General features: G+C 45.2%; 2 long non-coding RNA genes across 2 annotated transcripts; both read left to right on the top strand.

Moving 5' to 3' along the window:
- Nucleotides 1-203: 203 nt before the first annotated feature.
- LOC134481988 (uncharacterized) lies at nt 204-8,808 on the top strand. Its single transcript, XR_010057952.1, has 2 exons — nt 204-747; nt 8,540-8,808. It is a non-coding gene; the product is annotated as an uncharacterized LOC134481988 (long non-coding RNA).
- LOC134481989 (uncharacterized) lies at nt 766-7,009 on the top strand. Its single transcript, XR_010057953.1, has 2 exons — nt 766-5,679; nt 6,033-7,009. It is a non-coding gene; the product is annotated as an uncharacterized LOC134481989 (long non-coding RNA).
- Nucleotides 8,809-13,019: the final 4,211 nt, after the last annotated feature.

Below are 13,019 nucleotides of genomic sequence, written 5' to 3'. Positions count from 1 at the left end.
CCCTTCTTTGTAGATAAGAAAAGGGCTTTCCTGGAATAACCCATTCAAGGTCACACAGATAACGAGCAATAGAATTACATTCAAACTCAGACATTATGCTGACCTCTCTCCTGAAGGCTTACTCAAAGGAAGTTAATTCTTTATAGAACTAAATCTCTAAACTTTCTTGACAAAAACATTGTGTTCTATGAGAGAAAAGCAACCTTCGAGTCCAAGAAAGATAAGTATTTCCGCATCTGTTCAGAACATCCTGCAGGGCTCCCAGCTCGGCTAACTCTGTTCTCCCCGCCCCCTTCTGCTCTTCAAAGTCGCTTACTCACCGGCACCAAATTTGCATCACAAAGCCAGTTCTCCATCCGTACATTCTTTTAAAACTAGAAGTGACTGTCTTTCTGGCTGCAGAAGCTTTTCTAAGCTAGCGGGTATTGCCAAAGGAAAGATTCTTTATCCTTTCAATGAAGCAACAGACTATTTCTCCAACTGTGCCCAGGCATTCCTCAGCCATCTCTGAATGGGCTGGATTGACAAAACATCTCCCTCTTTGAACTAATAATAACCTCGAACAGTCACACTTGGAGCTAAAACAGAACTGAGAGCTACAGGATACAGGCCCTGCAAGAGATCAAAAGAAAAGCCAACAACACAATAGCCTCTCCAAAGCACCATCCTGGTCCTCCGTCTTTGCTCGTCTTAAGGTGAAACCTGCAGGTTCCAGTGGATGAACAGCTCCCCTCCCATCCAATCCAGGTGAGTCACTGACCAGTTTCTAGGGCACTTGGATCGATTGTGACAATACAAATGGACAATGGGTAGCCAGTCACCGGGCTTGTATTGAAGGATTAAAAATTAATAATAAGCCGCCTAGCTACCCAAAAAGAAGAGGTAGGGTCTGTGAGAACATGAACTTTTCGCCCCTCCCTTGCTGTACAATGGTTCCCGGAACATTCTTGCATGAAAGGTTTCCTGGAACAGCCACAATGACCCATAGCCTCCGGCCACAATGGTCCAATGGCCCTGTAAAATGTCACTACCCCTAATCACAATGTCACAAAGTCCTAAATTGTATGGGCAGTTTATGGTTTTGGAATTCCCCTCCTCCCTCCCTCTTGATCCCCCTGGTTTGTGGTTTTTTCCTTTATAAGCTCTGTGAAAATTCAGGTCGGGGTCGAACTCCTCTACTCCCTGTGTGGTGTATGAGTCTCGACCCCAGCATGCTGGCCTGAGCTCTCGTTTCATCTCGCTCACAATAAATCTTCCTCGTGTGATTACAGCAGGTCGGTGTCTGTGTCCTACTGGGTGCGCGTCTTTCCCGAGACTTGAGTGGGGGGCTCCCTTCGGGGGTCTTTCATTTGGGGGCTCGTCCGGGATCTGCGCGACCACCCAGGGGTCCTAGACCCACTTGGAGGTAAGATTCTCTGTTTTATCTCAGCGCTGTGTCTGGGTCTGTGTCTATGTTCTGTCTGGGAATCTGGTGCGATCGCTGTTTCGGTTTTGCGGACGCTCAGTGAGACCGCGCTCCAGGAAGGAGAGCGGGGTGGATAGGGATAGACGTGTCCAGGTACCCACCGTCCGTTCGCCCTGGGAGACGTCCCAGGAGGACAAGGGGGGACCAGGGACGCCTGGTGAACCCCATCTGATAGGTCCAGAGGAGACTTTACTCCTTGACGACCGGTTTGTTAGGCAAGGTCTGCGACCTGCCGATCAGTTTCAGTGCCTCTGGTCGACACGAAGTCGACGTCGGTTTTGTTTTGTTTTGTTTTGTTTTGTTTTTTTCTCTTTTGTTTGTGCTCGTGTGTGTGAGTGTGTGTGAATTAAGTCCTGTAGTCTGTGTTTTTCGGTACCGGTTTAAGGTCTTAGTGCACTGTCTGGGCAGATGAAGGTTTCCTGCCCTGTGCACGGGTGGAAGAAGGTTCCCCACCCCGAAATGGCGCCTGTGAGTAGATGAAGGATTCCTACTCCGAATAGTCTTTTTCTTTCTTTTTTTCCTTTTTAGAAAGCGCACCGGGGGACGCCCCAATCGCGCAGGCTCTGGGACTCGTGAGAGACGTTCCACGAGTCAGCCTTTGTTGGGTCCTGGCTCTGGGACGCGTGAGAAACGTTCCTCGAGCCGAATTTTGTCGGGAGGACCCGGCAACGGACAGTCAAAAAGATCTGACTGTGACTTTGGAGGTCGAGTTCGGCTGCCTATTTAAGTATAGGCACGGACAAGTGTGCTTAGATGTGTTAGTGTCTGTTGTCTGTATTCTGTTTCTGTGTTTGGTATCCCGGAAGCAGCTAAGGTTAAGCTGCAGTTTGGGCCAGGTACTGAAGGTACCAGGCATCTGTGGAAATTGGTTATAGGATGCTTTGTCTTGGTCTTGTTTGTCTGGATTGTTTTCTGTGGTATTGTCCAGTGTCTTTTTGACTTCTTTTCGTGTTTGAATTTGGACTGACGACCGTGTTTAAAATCTTGGACTGACGACTGTGTTTGAAATCATGAAACTGTTTGCTTTGTTCGTTGAAGAGTTTTACTTGGTCCCCTTAATGCTTAGTAAGAAACTTAATCTTATGGACCCCGCTCTAGTGGCGGTGTGTTGGTTGATAGCCAAAGTTAATTTTTAAAATAGTGTTTTATCTGTGCTTGTGCTCGCAGCACACAGTAGAGGGGAGCGAAATTAGCTGCGGAGCTGCTGCAGCGAGCATGGGGACTTCTCAAGTCTCACCCAATTTTTCTGGCTCTTCAGGAGCTGTTTAAAAGGAAAAGGCTTAAGGTAAAAAGAAACACTATAGAGAGATTTCTTAGTGAATTACTACACCTTGGTTCGCGATCTCTGGGAATCTCATGGTGGACAGCTGAGATAAGCTGGAAAAGGATTTAAATTTTGCTTGGGAGCAAAGAATCTTAAAGGTGGAGTTTCAGCCGGTATGACACTTAGTGCGTAGCTGCCTAAAAGATCAGAAATGCTGTTAATAGGCTATAAAAAAAAGGGACAGGCTGTGTTAGAAATGCTACAGAAGAATAATCTAAAAAGGCTGAGATCTAGGTGGGGCTATAAGGAAAACAAGAATAGGAAAGGAATTTCTGACATTTGCTCACAGTAGGAGAGCACTCATTTAGAGAAGTTCTTTAAGGAAGCCTGCCTTATCTGCTGTCTTTATTCCAAGGGAGGAGTCAGTCTCCAGCACTAAATTACTTGGAGGTAGCCAAGGTCAGGATTAATGTTTTCTTTTCCATGGGCCTTTAAACCCAGTGAGACAGTTTGGTAAAGGGCTACTACTGAGGTCCTGATAGCCCCAGGTGAACTGGTTACAATTCTTTTATCAGCCCCCTGGCATCTAGCACCCAGGTTCTAACCATCTCTCCATCCTTTTGTTATTAGTTGTTACTAGAAGCCTAGTGTCATTTGGAGGCTGGTTCTCTTGAGAGGCAAAGCCATGGAGCTGACACTGACAATGGCCTTTTTGTTCCAAGAAAGGCCTCCTGGTTTAGCTGTGTGACTAAATGCTGTTTGCCCTCTTCGGTAGACTCTATTCTCAAGATTCTCTTGTTTTCTCACCATCCCACGTGAGATGCTTGTTAGTAACTGTTACAGGTCTTCTTTACCACCGAGGAAAGACAGAATCCTACTAGAGGCCTGAAAGAATGTTCCAGACATGGCTAGAAGGCCCTCACTTCTGCCTGCTCTCTTCAGACGCCTGAAGGTAGGGAGTGCCAGGTCTGCCCCCAGGCTCCAAGGGTCGGTCTCCTAGGGGCTGGAAAATGCCCCACCAATCTGGCTAAGATAAGGAAAAGATATGAAGAGAAAGTTACAGAAACTTGAAGGGTTAAGCTAAGTCGCTGAGAGAGTTATTGTAAGTTGATGCATGGTTCAGGGTATGTGCAGAAAAGTGGACAGCACCTAATAGCTGTAGAAGAAGATGCAGAGAGACAGAAAAAAAAGAAAGAAAGAAAGAAAGAAAGAAAGAAAGAAAGAAAGAAAGAAAGAGGTAAAGAGTGCAGGAAGCTAGGGAGGAAAAGAGACTAAAAGAAGAGGAAGCTAGAGAGCTAAAGAGAGATAAAAGACAAGAGAGGAACATATACTGGCCACAGTAGTTAGGGAACCTAGGAAGACAGTACCTGGCAACAGAAGAGAATTCCTGGCTAAAGATCAGTGTGCCTAATGCAAAGAAAAAAAAAAAGACACTGGGTCAGGGACTGCCCCAGAAAGAACAAGAGGGGACACTGGAGAGCCTCTTGGTCCTAGAGTGCTGGCTATGTACAGAGATAGAAGGGAAGTGTGGATGCAGGGACCCAATGCTCTGTGCTCCTATGCCCCCCTCCAGTGGGCCAATATCCAAAGACCTTGGGTACAGGGGCCTACTGGCAACAAACAATACTTATGGACTGCCCGAAGAACAGTGGACCTTGGCGTGGGCCGGGTAACCCACTAGTTCATAGTCATCCCTGACTGCCCCTATCCCTTGCTCATGAGAAAATTGCTCTCCAAAATGGCTTGCGTGGGCTGAAATGGCTGGGTGAGGCCATGTGTATGCATATCTACAGACTGTGTATGTGGAGCTTAAGACCTGTCTCAGTGCACCAGTACCTGATGCTGGGAGATGTGTGACTTTGTCCTGATCTGCCTGGAACACATCACTCCTGCCAGCCGGGCACTAACAATTATCACCCAATCCAGGACTTAAACTGTGATAGAGTGGCTGATGTTCTGCCTTTGAATAGAGTGTCCCAAAAGATGGGACCACTGGTCAGCTGCCATGGACTAGATTCTCCACCTGTTGGGGGCAATCTGGTCACCTTGCTGCCCAATCCTGACCTGGAGCCACCACAGCACGAGTGTCAAGCACTGGCAGAAGCCCATGGGTGGAGGAAAGACCTCTGCGACTGGCTGATTGACCCCTGCTGAAACCTGAGGACCTTGTCCACAGACGGGAACAGTTCTCTTCATGAATGAAGGTCAGAGACAAGTGGGTGCTGCCATGGTGGACAACACAATGTCATCTGGGATGGCTGAACCTCTACCCCCCCCAGTACATCAGCGCTGCAGATGCCTTTGCCATCTCTTGGATGTCCTGATGAAGCCAACAACTGTGAGTACTATTCATTGCTCAGGATATCAGGAGGGAAGAGATTCAGTGACATGGGGCAATAACGAAGCAGATAAAGTGGCTCGAAAAATGGTTATGCAGGAGCCCATCCTGGTTGCAGGCCTGCAAGAGACAGCCACTGGGAACTGGGATCGGACTAAGGGATGGCCTCACTTAGAAAAGGCCCAAATTGCTTAAAAGATAAAGGACAATGGCACATTGAGGGGAAAGCTATACTCCCCAGAGAATAAAGGAAAGACTCACTTTGCCAAATACAGAAATGGACTCATTTAGGAGATAAAAAGTTTGTCCAAGTAGTTAAGTGTATGTAATAGACTTTAAGATTTTAGCCAGAGAGACAGTAGAAAGTATAAGGTATGTCAATAAGTGAATGCTTAGCAAGCAAACAGGGCAAAGAGACCTAGAGAGTTTGGTGAAAAGTCGAAGTGAACTTCACTGAGATAAAACCAGAAAAATATAATCACAAGTATCTCCTAGTGCTTGTAGATACTTTTTCAGGAATAGATAGAAGCTTTCCTCACCAAACAAGAGACGGCCTCTGCAATCATCAAGAAGATACTGGAAGAAATCTTCCTCTGATTTGGAATGCCCAAGGTAATCTGGTCAGACAACGGCCCTACTTTCGTTGCCAAGGTAAGCCAGGGTGTGGCCAAGTATTTAGAGGTCAATTGGAAATTACATTGTATTTACAGACCTCAAAGTTCAGGACAGGTAGGGTAAATAAATGGAACTCTAAAAGAGACCCTGACCAAATTAACCATGGAGACTGGCACAGACTGGGTGACACTCCTTCCCTCTTGCTCTCTTCAGAGCAAGAAATACCCCTTCCAGATTCAGCCTTACCCCCTTTGAGATCTTATATGGGGCCTCAGCCCCCCTGACTGTATTAGATGATGTTACTGAACCAACATGTCATAGTGCCATAGTAATAATGATTTGTGTGCCAGGCTAAAAGACCTACAGGTGATACAGAAAGAAATCTGCTCACAGCTGACAGCAGCCTATGCCCCGGAGACCCCTGAGACATCCCATCAGTTCCAGGTTGCAGCTACACTGAGTCCAGACACTCGAGCCTCGCTGGAAAGGACCGTACCTGGTGCTGCTGACCACCCTGACAGCTGTCAATTCTCAGCCCTCACCAGCCATGTACTAGCTGTTGGGGCTGAGAGCTAGAGGGAAACTCAGTCATGTTTGTCCTGGGTTCTATCAAGATAGGTGTGGGATAGGCTTGATTTCCATTACAAATGATGTAACATTGCATATGTTAGTACTCTTAACACTTCTTGGGACTGTGCCTCAGGGATCACAGTCCGTATAAGCTTAGAAGTTCTAAAAGCTAGTCATGACCTTGGTGGATAGGCTTGGATAGTGTCCAGGTTAGAATCCTCATGTTAAGACTACAATACCAAGCTGTTATGCTAGATGAAGCTGAGTTCTCCATGAAGTTCTAGGATTAGAACTATTAACAAAAAGAAGAAGTGGGGAATGAAGGATTAAAAATTAATAATAAGCCGCCTAGCTACCCAAAAAGAAGAGGTAGGGTCTGTGAGAACATGAACTTTTCGCCCCTCCCTTGCTGTACAATGGTTCCCGGAACATTCTTGCATGAAAGGTTTCCTGGAACAGCCACAATGACCCATAGCCTCCGGCCACAATGGTCCAATGGCCCTGTAAAATGTCACTACCCCTAATCACAATGTCACAAAGTCCTAAATTGTATGGGCAGTTTATGGTTTTGGAATTCCCCTCCTCCCTCCCTCTTGATCCCCCTGGTTTGTGGTTTTTTCCTTTATAAGCTCTGTGAAAATTCAGGTCGGGGTCGAACTCCTCTACTCCCTGTGTGGTGTATGAGTCTCGACCCCAGCATGCTGGCCTGAGCTCTCGTTTCATCTCGCTCACAATAAATCTTCCTCGTGTGATTACAGCAGGTCGGTGTCTGTGTCCTACTGGGTGCGCGTCTTTCCCGAGACTTGAGTGGGGGGCTCCCTTCGGGGGTCTTTCAGTATGTGTATCATTAACTTGACTTCCCATGTTGGTACAAAATGGATGTTTATTATAGAGCAAAAGGAGGAGGTTCACAGTCACACTGCAGGAGTGTAGTTTCCTGTTTGAGTTCTTGGGTGACTTAAGATGGTCTCACACACCAAAAGGTCTGGGAAACTTCCTGAAAATGCCAGATGTGAAGAAGCTTGGAGAGGAAGATGATTCTGAGGCATTTTCCTCTCCCCTAGAAAAGCCTACCTTCAAACACTGTTTCTTCTTCTACAATCAAGTCCACTCTATGTGCTGGGTAAAGTACTTAATTTGTAGAACCCACTAATCCTCGTGCACATTAAATAAACAAGCATTATTATATAAGTACAAACATCAATATATTACCTATGATATCATTTCCTGTACAAAAACTTCCTGTCCGTGAGGGAAGCTGGGAAACACAATACTGTGATGTATCTACTAAATCTGCTTTTACTAGTTTCATAAAAGACAAAGCTCAAAAGCCCACCTTTGTTAAGTTGCAATTTAATTTCTCTAAGTCCACAACCCATCACTTTTATAGAGATCTTAAGACAGAAGAAAATGAGAACTCTGGAGTACTCCACTTTCCATTATAATATTAAAATGGCCACCTAGTTGTGGTGGACAGCCAAGAGCAATGGCACTAGCCTATTACTCCAGCATGGCACTAAGACTTTCATTCAATATCTCATGTCTCCTGGGACTAGCATTGGCTACCCATTCAGGTATTTTTGTTCAAGCTCCTCATTTTTTAAAGTACATTTTTAGTTAGTTTTCAAAGTAGTGGGTTTCTGTAGGCTTCTTTAGAAATTCTAAGTTTTGGTTAACCTGCCCCCTACCTCCTTCTCTTCCTCAACTCCCATCTCCACTCCTATTTAAACCTTTAACGGTCAGTATTCACCTGTATCCTGTCATATCACATGCTAGAGTTCTCCTCTAGGTATGCTTAATCATAGGTTTGTATGTTCAGCATATGATATTGCCATTGCCCACATCAACGTCTATGGTTACCTGTTAAAGATCAAGCCCGTCAAAACTCCAGCATTGATGGGGAGAAGTTCTAAAACCCCACCCCTAGCTGAGGAGCTGTTGGCAGTTGATGACTAACAGCAGAGAAGAGTCATTTTTCTCTGGGGTTGTAGCCACTGGTAGACTGCATAGCCCCACACCCATGTACATATGGAAACTAGTTGAACCCAGGGTTTATGTTTTCAGTTAACATGAAATTGGAAGTGTAGATTAGTGAGAAACCCAGAGAGAACAGGAGAGGGAAGCTCAGGGTGAATATGACCAAAATACATTGTATAGGTGCATGAATTTTTGAAGCATAAATTAAAATATTACTACCATGGCTTAGGTATATTCCAAACTGTTTCTGATTCTGAGATTTGGTTCTGTATATTAGTTACTCCTTTCTCATTTAATTTTATTTCCTCAGGTTTTCATTCTGAAACTCAGATCTCTAGTTCCCAGAAACCCTTGAAGATCCTTGAGTTTTCTGCTAAAAGAAGCTCCGGGAAGAAACACACTCTAGAACATGACTGTTCTCAATAGCAAGATTCTAGTGTCATGGTGAAAACATATCTATTCAACATGAAACATGGAAATAAGAGTTCTATCTCATCAAATTTCCACACTCACCAGCCATTCAGGTCATAGATTACAGTTCATGCTTATTTTAAAACGTTTGATAAAAAACAGAACTAGTCTCCACGTGTTCCTCGTGCCTACAGAGAACAGCTGCCCATCCGTCACCCTCCCTCACTTGCTTCCTGCAAAAGATGAGGATGGAGTTTGTCTTTGACTTTTGTTGTCTGGGATCCTTTCTCTATGGTTGAGAAGAGGACTCTTGACCTCTTAACAAAGAGACATGTGTGTCCTTCAGCCAGTCAATAAATGGGGTAAACTTTCTTCTGCCCAGTTTCAGTGTCAAAACTTCTTGGCTTTCCTCCAAGATGCAAGGCTCTGCTAAAGAGGACCTTTGTTTAAAACATAATTGTAAACATCTCTGTTTTCCTTGCTCTTATGATAAGTTTTGTGAGTGGTAGTAACTGGTCTTCCAGGAACAGAGTCCTGTTTTATGGCATTGCTTTGTAGAGACAAAGGCTTTCAGGCCATCATCATGTTGAAAGGAAAATTATACAGATTTAAGGTTTAAAAATATGAAGTTAAAAGAGTATGTTTCAACTCAGGACTAAACACTGTGAAAAGCAAGTCCAGGCAGCCCCGCCCTGCCTCGAGAACTAACAGACCATAGAAGGAAAGGAATGCAGAACAGACCAGGAGTACCGGATCTGACTCACAGGCCACCTGGCAGGAAGAGATAAGCCCCCAGCCCCCGACATCCAGGACGCCCCAAACCTGCCAATGTGTGTAGCTATACCTTATTACCTCATCATGTGAAATAGCCAATCATATGTGAACATGTCTATGTGCCTCGTTTGAATCCACCAATCCCCGTAACTATGCATCTGCTTCTGTACGCCCACTTCTGCTTCCCCAATCCCTATAAAAGCCCCATACTGGAGCTGCTGGGCACGCAAGTCCTCCGAAGAGACTGTGTGCCCGCAGGTACCTGTGTTTTCCAATAAACCCTCTTGCTGATTGCATCAGAGTGGACTCGGCTCGGTCATTGGGCGCTTGGGACTCCTCCTGAGGGAAAGGTCCTCTCCGGGGGTCTTTCAATGTGAGAAACTGGAGCAAGCTGGAGCATAAAACCCAGGGTCCTCCTTTTATACCTCACCTTACCTTCTGTGTTAACTGTTTCCTTCTTAAAGAAATAGCCACCATAATTATTTGGCCCACTTCCCATCTTTTCTGACAAAACAAAAATAACAAGGGAAGCTTCCAGTTTTCTAGAATGGGAATGAAAGGTTCATGTAGAGATAAAACAACCAAAGATGTTGGCTGCATTTCATGTTAGCAATACAATTAGCACAATCATGTCCAGACAAGCCTGCCTTTCTTATATTTTTTTATTGGTTAGTTAATTTATTTACATTTCAAATGTTATCCCCTTTCCAGTTTCCCATCTCAAACCCCCACCCCAACCTCCTCCTCCCTGCTTCTATAGGGTGCTCTCCCACCCACCACCCCTTCCCTGTAGGGAGCCGTATTGGATTTGGGCCTGGCCGCTTTGTGACTGCATAGCTCAAGGTGGCTACGTGACTCTGGGCTGTATGGCCACAGATGCTCACCCCTAGGTGGCTGCTGTAAGATTATGAGATTGTTGGACAAAAGCCTCTCCCAGGAAGACCCCAGGAGCAATCACTGGATGTTTCAGCCTGAGCAAAACACCCGATGTCCCTGAGCAGATTCCTGAGAAGGGTTCGACCTTTTCAAAGAACATGTCCCCGGAAGACTGTTGCCTCTTTGTTATAGGAGGATATCTTGCAGTTTAGTGATTCACACTATATCCTTGGGCACTTCCCAATACTCCCCCACCCTAAGCTTCAGTTCCCGCTTCTATTCCTGCCTCAGAGCTTTAAATGCTGTACATTTCTCTCAATAAATGAGACCTTGACAACGGAACTTTTGCTTGGTCTCCTTCTTCTCTTCACCCCCATTGACCCACAGGTAGAAAGCCTCTTCGAGACCCTGAATAACTGGACCCGCTGGACGGGACACTTCCCACCTCACCAACCGAGCATTCCCTCTGCTATGGAGCCTTCACAGCACCAAGGGCCTCCCCTCCCATTGGTGCCACTTAAGGCCATCCTCAGCTACATATGCAGCTGGAGCCATGGGTTGCTCCATGTGTACTCTGGGAGCTCTTGGGTGGGGGTGGAGGGGTCCATCTGTTAGTTGATATTGTTGTTCTCTTCTTATATTCTTAAAAAATAAGTTGCTCTAAGGTTAAAGTTTATGGTGGTGTCACCAGGCATAAAGGTGACAGTGGTTTGTTTGTTTTTTTTATGTTCCAGTGCAGGTGAAAGAAATGAGTACCATTAGGCATCTCTAAAGTTTTCACTTCTCATCCAGTCTATATAATGACAGTGAGAATGTTCTGTCTCTACTGGCATGCATGGTAGGAATCCTAGTTGGTTTTTGTCAACTTGACATAAACTTAGACATATCTAGAAAGAGAGAATCTTAATTGAGAAAATACCTCCATCAGATCAGCCTGTAGGGAGGTCTGTAAGACAATTTCTTGATCAGTGATCTGGAAGGGCCTCACCGACTATGGGTGATGTCATCCCTGATCAGATTGGCCATAAGAAAGCAGGCTGAATAAGCCTGGGGGAAGAAGCCAGTTAGCAGCACTCCTCCGTGGCTTCTGCTTCAGTTTCCACCCTCTTGGGCTCCTGCCCTGACTTCCCTCTGTGAAGAACTGAAGGATAAGATGAAATATACCTTCTCCTCTCTGTGTTGCTTTTGGTGACAGTATTTTATCACAGCAATAGAAACCCTAAGCTAGTAAGTCATATACAATCTGGGGACTGTTGTCCCTAATATCCTTAGTTAATACCTCAGCCTTCTGCTTTTAGTCCTAAGATTTGCAAAAGATTTGCACAAAAGGGGGGGCAGAGTCCACAATTAACCAAATTAAAGCAATCTGTATTTGAGTGCACTCTAGACTGGCCAGCAGGCTGTATCCCAAGTCAGGGTTTTTTGAGAGTAACACACACACACACACACACACACACACACACACACACACACACACACGCTCACATACTCACATTGATTTCTTGAAGTTTTTTTATAGGGGAGATAAGGTATTCAGGGGTGGGGGCAGGGGAGTGAGAGTTCAGTTATTCATTGTTAAATGGATACAATGGAAAGAAGAGGAACAAAGGCAAGGATATGCATCAAGTGAATGGGGGTTACAAGCAATCTGCATCAGACCAGGAACTTACTCTTGATTGCAAAAAGAGGTCTTAATTAGTAGAGACTAGACATAGGACAAATGGACTAACCTCTTAGCTAGATTTTTAGCACCAAGCAAACAGTTATAAACAGAATTCTTATCCTGCAAGGTGTGTTCTCTGTTTAGGTCTTCTTTCACCCTGTGAGATGTTTGTTCTGGCCTTGGTCTCACACTACATCTTCCTTAAACCCAGCTGCCATCCACTCAAGACACCAGTTCCAAGCCTCAGCTCGCCCAGCACACACCATGTCTTTGCTGCTCATTCCTAATCTGCTTCTCAGTTCATGCACAGTCTTAGCCAGGTTTCATTACACAAGTGTAGGTCAAAAATAGCCTCTTCAACCCCTAGTCCAAAGAGCAATGGAATAATTAGGCCTAAGAGCTAAGCCTCTGGAGTCCTGCCTCTTCTCCCATCACCTCAGCCTCACCTGAGGCCCCTTGGTAAGTATTATGAGTGTCCATTGACTTCCCCTGACCAGTCCTTCAAATGCTTGGAGACATGGAACAACATTTGCCTGATGTTAAGACACAGGCTTTCCTCTGTGTAGTGTGTTTTCTCTTCTCGAGACCTATCACGCTTTTATTTGAAAAGACAGGATAGGGTTTGTTGTTGCTGCTGAGTGCTTCTTGTTTGGGGTTCTGTTTTGTTTTTGTTGTTATGTTTCACTTTAGAACACTGAGAAATCCAGAGAAGAAGGAAAGCAGGTGAAGGGGTATTGTTAATGCCTCTTACTGAGTCTTTGTGAGAGAAGCTAGACATCATTTAAGAGAAGACCAAGAACACAGCTGAGTCCAGGACCATTAAAGGACCAGGATTTAAAGATGCTAAAAAAATGATTAAATGTTATGCAAATGAGACCATAAATGTCCCTAAAAGCAATAAAATGTTGATGTGCATATAACAGAGACTCTGTTCTCAGTGGCTCAACCGTGTTAGACGGCACATGGAAGAGTCAACCCACAGGACTGCAGGCATGGAGTGATCGGCTCCATCTTCATCGGCATGTACATTCTGCTTTGAATTCTATGCATAAATTACATCCCATGT

The sequence above is a fragment of the Rattus norvegicus genome, chromosome 15 (assembly GCF_036323735.1).
Source record: "Rattus norvegicus strain BN/NHsdMcwi chromosome 15, GRCr8, whole genome shotgun sequence".
Lineage (NCBI taxonomy): Eukaryota > Metazoa > Chordata > Mammalia > Rodentia > Muridae > Rattus > Rattus norvegicus.
The sequence above is the reverse complement of the archived record's forward strand: the minus strand, read 5'-3'. Positions and strand labels throughout refer to the sequence as shown.